Genomic DNA, 6989 nt, shown 5'->3' with positions numbered 1-6989 from the left:
AGCCACATTCCCTTCCCAGAGGCTATTATCCCACTGCTACTATAGGCACCATCTCTCCCTACTATACCTGCTATCCCACAGCCACAGTCCCTTCCCAGAGGCTATTATCCCCCCACTGCTACTATAGGCACCATCTCTCCCTACTATACCTGCTATCCCACAGCCCCAGTCCCTTCCCAGAGGCTATTATCCCCCCACTGCTACTATAGGCACCATCTCTCCCTACTATACCTGCTATCCCACGGCCCCAGTCCCTTCCCAGAGGCTATTATCCCCCCCACTGCTACTATAGGCACCATCTCTCCCTACTATACCTGCTATCCCACAGCCACAGTACCTTCCCAGAGGCTATTATCCCCCCCACTGCTACTATAGGCACCATCTCTCCCTACTATACCTGCTATCCCACAGCCACAGTACCTTCCCAGAGGCTATTATCCCCCCCACTGCTACTATAGGCACCATCTCTCCCTACTATACCTGCTATCCCACGGCCCCAGTCCCTTCCCAGAGGCTATTATCCCCCCACTGCTACTATAGGCACCATCTCTCCCTACTATACCTGCTATCCCACAGCCACAGTACCTTCCCAGAGGCTATTATCCCCCCCACTGCTACTATAGGCACCATCTCTCCCTACTATACCTGCTATCCCACAGCCACAGTACCTTCCCAGAGGCTATTATCCCCCCCACTGCTACTATAGGCACCATCTCTCCCTACTATACCTGCTATCCCACAGCCACAGTCCCTTCCCAGAGGCTATTATCCCACTGCTACTATAGGCACCATCTCTCCCTACTATACCTGCTATCCCACAGCTACAGTCCCTTCCCAGAGGCTATTATCCCCCCCACTGCTACTATAGGCACCATCTCTCCCTACTATACCTGCTATCCCACAGCCACAGTCCCTTCCCAGAGGCTATTATCCCACTGCTATTAGATTGCCTGCACAGTCAAGAGGAACATTTGCAGCCCATTACTTTTTAATAACTTTTTAAAAATACAACTATTTGTGGGGGCATGTTTATGTTGCCCTAGGCTAATTCACACTCAGGTAGAATGTTTGTTATTAGGCTATTATCCCACTGCTACTATAGGCACCATCTCTCCCTACTATACCTGCTATCCCACAGCTACAGTCCCTTCCCAGAGGCTATTATCCCCCCACTGCTACTATAGGCACCATCTCTCCCTACTATACCTGCTATCCCACAGCCACAGTCCCTTCCCAGAGGCTATTATCCCCCCACTGCTACTATAGGCACAATCTCTCCCTACTATACCTGCTATCCCACAGCCACAGTCCCTTCCCAGAGGCTATTATCCCCCCACTGCTACTATAGGCACCATCTCTCCCTACTATACCTGCTATCCCACAGCCACAGTCCCTTCCCAGAGGCTATTATCCCACTGCTACTATAGGCACCATCTCTCCCTACTATACCTGCTATCCCACAGCCACAGTCCCTTCCCAGAGGCTATTATCCCACTGCTATTAGATTGCCTGCACAGTCAAGAGGAACATTTGCAGCCCATTACTTTTTAATAACTTTTTAAAAATACAACTATTTGTGGGGGCATGTTTATGTTGCCCTAGGCTAATTCACACTCAGGTAGAATGTTTGTTATTTAGTAATGCATAAATGCCAAGGTCACAGAGGGCATAAGCCAGTCATTGAATAGCCCCAGGTATGGCTTTTCCCAGACAGGTTATAGTAAGTACCAAAGTCAAGCCACGGTCAAGGTAGGCAGAAGAATATCAGAGCAGGAATGGGTCAGTAGTCATAAGCTGGTGCAGGTTGGGGTAGTATGAGAGTAGTGCACAGGTGGATATTGGAAATGTAGGAATCAGAACAGCAGTTAAACTGAGTCCGGAACATAAAATAACCATGGGCATTAAAGAGCAGAAAACTATGAGCTACAAAAGGCAGGCACAATGTACTTGCTTGGACTTGATCTTTATATTGTCTGTGCTAAAAGAACCAAAAGCCATTAATTGTATCCAAGCATTCTACAGAGAGGCCTGACATAAGGCCGGAACATTTAGTGTCTCCATAAATATTAATATCTGTGTAGTTATATGCTGTTCAGGCAAGTCTTGCACTACATTGACTTGCCAGACACATTTATTTACATCTTATCTCTATTACTTATGAATCCATATTGCTCCTGGCAAAACAAAAGCCAAGTTCATCAAAGATCCATAACCAGCAGACAATGCATTTACTCATTAACTTAGCCCCCAATTCTAATGTTTGTAATATAATGCATGGTATCTGTATTGAATTGTACTGTACAGTCCTTATATAGAGCTGCACTGCACAAAACTACCCAGGCAGGCCTCAGCTAAGGCAACATATACATTGAGGCTGAACACAGCGGAGCCAATTGCAAACACACTGCAATAAAAACCGAGACAGCAACTTCAAAGAAAACTGTTTTTTCTATCCATGAGAGAGATATAAAACCTATTACATTCATTGCTGGTGTTACCGGCCCTTTCATTTACAAGAAAAGCTCAGTTTGGAGTTCAGGGATCAGACCTGGACTGGGATACAAAAGAAAATCTCATTCAGTCTCCCTATTTATCAGAATGTAAGAGTAAGGGGTGAAGAGTAGGAACACTATTACATCTCTACAGAGTTTAAGGCACTATTTACAAAGGGTCCCATGGTCATTTCTTTACCGACGCCTTCTTGAACAGCAAGGCATGAGGAGGGCCAAAATCTATATTGGGATCAATGTCAACTGAAAGGTTAAGTGAGATGACAATACGGCTCAGCATGCCAGCCCTGGGCGGCTTTGTCAGGGGGATAAGTTAGCACGCCACCTGCTCCCACCAAACAGATGAGCCTCTGAGCAGGTCAAATGCTCTCCCTGTCACTGTGCAAGCAGATACACTTTGTAGTATACTGGTACATATAACTAAAGGAATAACTTGCAATTGGTCTTCATTTTAATTATTTAGCATTTTGAGCAGCAGCTTTCCAGTTGCTAGGGTCCAATTTTACCTAACAACCAGGCAGTGGTTTACACAGAGACTGGAAGATGAAGAGATGAGGGCCTGGGTAGAAAGATAAGTACAGGTATGGGATCTGTTTTTCTGGAAAGCTCTGAATCAGTCTATTGGCTATCTCCAATAGACTGCATGTTAATCAGATAATTTCAATTTTTTGAAAATGATTACCTTCTTCTCTGTAATAATAAAACAGTACCGGTACTTGATCCCAACTAAGATATAATTACCCCTTATTGGGGCAGAACAGCCCTATTGGGTTTATTTAATGGTTAAATTATTCCCTTTTCTCTGTAATAATAAAACAGTACCTGTACTTGATCCCAACTAAGATATAATTACCCCTTATTGGGGGCAGAACAGCCCTATTGGGTTTATTTAATGGTTAAATGATTCCCTTTTCTCTGTAATAATAAAACAGTACCTGTACTTGATCCCAACTAAGATATAATTACCCCTTATTGGGGGCAGAACAGCCCTATTGGGTTTATTTAATGGTTAAATGATTCCCTTTTCTCTGTAATAATAAAACAGTACCGGTACTTGATCCCAACTAAGATATAATTACCCCTTATTGGGGGCAGAACAGCCCTATTGGGTTTATTTAATGGTTAAATGATTCCCTTTTCTCTGTAATAATAAAACAGTACCTGTACTTGATCCCAACTAAGATATAATTACCCCTTATTGGGGGCAGAACAGCCCTATTGGGTTTATTTAATGGTTAAATGATTCCCTTTTCTCTGTAATAATAAAACAGTACCTGTACTTGATCCCAACTAAGATATAATTACCCCTTATTGGGGGCAGAACAGCCCTATTGGGTTTATTTAATGGTTAAATGATTCCCTTGTCTCTGTAATTATAAAACAGTACCTTGCACTTGATCCCAAGGTGAATATAATTAATCCTTAATCCTGGTTTTAATTAATGTTTAAATTATTTTTTTAGTAGAGTTAAGGGAGAACTAAAAAATGAATATGGTTAAAAATGCCATATTTTATATACTGAATTTAGTGCACCAGCCTAAAGATTCAGAATCTTAATAGCAGCAAGAACCAGGACCTCAAACTTGTCACAGGAGCTCCCCATCTTGGAAAGTGTCTGACACTGCACATGCTCAGTGAGCTCTGGGCAGCTGTTGAGAAGCTCAGCTTAGGGGTTGTCGCAAATTATCAAGCAGAAAATGAGGTTGACCTGCAATATAGACCGATGCTACAGGGCTGATTATTAAATTCTGATACTAATTGCACTGGTTTGCTGAGCTGTCATGTAATAATTAGCTGTATTATTACTAATCAGCCTTATATTGTGACATTTATATTCTATATATACAGTATATTGTCAGCAGCACAGAACATGTGCAGGGAATCAGCAGAAAAGAAGATGGGGGGCTACTGGGGCATCTTGGGGGGCACAGATCTTCCCTGCTAAAGGGCTGTGGTTGCCTTATGCTGGTAGAGACAGAAGCCCAAAACAAAATGTACAGCATTTCAGCCCTTTAGTTAGGCTTTAGTTTTCCTTTAAAGTATGAAGATCCAAATTATGTATGATTCACTATCTAGAAAACGCCAAGTGCCAAGCATTCTAGATAACAGGTCCCATACTGTAACAAAAGGTAACAATAAAGATGTAGCCTCAGAGAGAAGTGTTTTTTTTTTTTGTTACCAGGGTCAGTGACCCCCCCCCTCAAAAGCTGGAAAGAGGTAGAAGAGGAGCAAATAATTCCAAAACCATAAAAATGAAGCACAACCGTTCTATAACATAAAGAAATGCATAAATCCACTCATAGTGCAAAAAGGTGATTTAGCACATGAAATAAAGGCTCAAGCCCATGTGAGAGAAGTCTCCTGAGCATAGGAACAGACAAGAACTTCTTGGAAGGCATGGCACAGGGTGCCCGTGGCTGATTGTCTGTACCGCCCAGGTGCTGTACCCCCTAGAAAACAATAAGATGGTCGCTATAGGCTATTAGACCTGTACCTTAATTTGTCCCTTTTATTACAAAAGTGAGAGGTACTTCTTATTGCAGGAAGGTGACCATGAATATCTTCCAGAGCCTTATTAAACAGAAAGAAAGAGAACAATAATATATATGTGTGTGTGTGTATGTATCTGAACGCTTTGGTCTCAATCTCTTTTTCTCTTTAGCTAGTGCAGTGTTCAACCTTCCAGCTGTAATAACAAATATATAATAATAACAGGTCCTGCCTGTGTACATGTTCAACAAAAAGCAGCAGCCCTAAGGGCTCTGGCACACGGGGAGATTAGTCGCCCGCGACAAATCTCCCTTGTCACGGGCGACTAATCTCCCCGAGTTGCCATGACCCGCCATCCCACCGGCGAACATGTAAGACGCCGGCGGGATGGCACACGCGGCGGCGCGATTTCGGCACATGTGCCATCCCGCCGGCGACTTACATGTTCGCGGTGGGATGGCGGGTCATGGCAACTCAGGGAGATTAGTCGCCCGCGAACATGGAGTTTTGTCGCGGGCGACTAATTTCCCCGTGTGCCAGAGCCCTAACAAATAAATCAACCCGTGTGTGTCCATGCCCTTAAGTGTCTGCTATTTAATGGGATTATATCTGTTTACCAATGCCAAATATAAAGTGAAGCTCCTCAAGTTGATTGCAATTAGAAGTCTGCCATATAAACATATGTATCCTTTGTATGTGCTTTTTCTCTGTAATAAAACAGTACCTTGTACTTGATCCCAAGTAAGATGGAATGAATCCTTATTGGGGGCAAAACAATCCTATTGGGTTTATTTAACATTTAAATGAATTTTTTAAGTAGACTTAAAGTGATACTGACAGCAAAAAAGTACTTTTCAAAATATGATTCTACATCCAAACATACCTATAGGCCATGCTGACCATTTTTTCCTGAAAGTTTTGTTTTTCTAAGTAAATCCTGTTAAAGATAGCTGGCCCCGACTGTCTGGCAAGCCGACTGTAGCTTCTGAAGCCGTCTGTCAGAAGTGGAGTAGCTGACGTCAAAAAACTGGGAGGATCCCAACATTACTTTAAGCAGCGTAACTAAACATGACCATGTGACCTCCCTTCCCAATGCTTGTGAGCCTGCAGCATTTACCTGTGGATGTGTTCTCTCGCTGTTTGTGAGTTTATTTTGCAGCTTTTTATGGTTCTCTTTCCCCTTTCTCTCACATTCTTGCAGTCCTTAGCCTGCTTCAAAAGGACTCTCCCCATCCGCATTACACGCACAGAGAATTAGCAGACGCCATCAATCTTTCACAGTTGAGGTCCGATTCCAACCACAATACAAGCTTGGAGAACGGTTACTTCAGCTTTACTCTGATTGATGGTTTCTGTTAATTCTCTGTACGTGTAATGCGGAGGGGAAGAGTCCTTTTGAAGCAGACAACGGACAGCAAGAGCAAAGTTTATTTCTATGTGTGTGTGTAACAGAAGGGAGGAGAGCCCCCTAAAAGCAGGCAATGTGATTGGGTGATTTTTTTTGATGGAGGCGTTTACATGGCAGTGCAGAAGAGCAAACATGGCTGCCTTGTGGAGTAGTAGTTGATCTGCTCCTAATAGTAATGTGACCAAACTGGATTTTTTTAAAATAACAGTTTAGAAGCTCATAACATAAACACAATGGCAGGTGTAAAAAATAAAAACGGGTTTAATAGGTGTCAGTATCACTTTAAGGTAAGGAGATCCAAGTTACAGAAAGATCCCTGGGTCCCAAGCCTTGTGCATAACAGGTCCCATACCTGTATTCTACAGGCCATGAGTAATGACCCAATAGTGACAAGACCATTAAGCCAGTACATGTACCCGTACCCGTAATACATAGAGAAAGTTGAATTCTCAGTGTTGCTGGTGTTTTCTTTGTTTCCAAATAGTCCTGTTACTTTGCACCTGGGTGCTGAAATGAGTTGGAGTGCTGTCTGCTGGAAATACAGGTATATGGTGTTTTTTAATGTTTCTAGACATACATTT

Source organism: Xenopus tropicalis, chromosome 4, assembly GCF_000004195.4.
Source record: "Xenopus tropicalis strain Nigerian chromosome 4, UCB_Xtro_10.0, whole genome shotgun sequence".
Taxonomy (NCBI): domain Eukaryota; kingdom Metazoa; phylum Chordata; class Amphibia; order Anura; family Pipidae; genus Xenopus; species Xenopus tropicalis.
Note: the sequence above shows the minus strand (reverse complement) of the source record.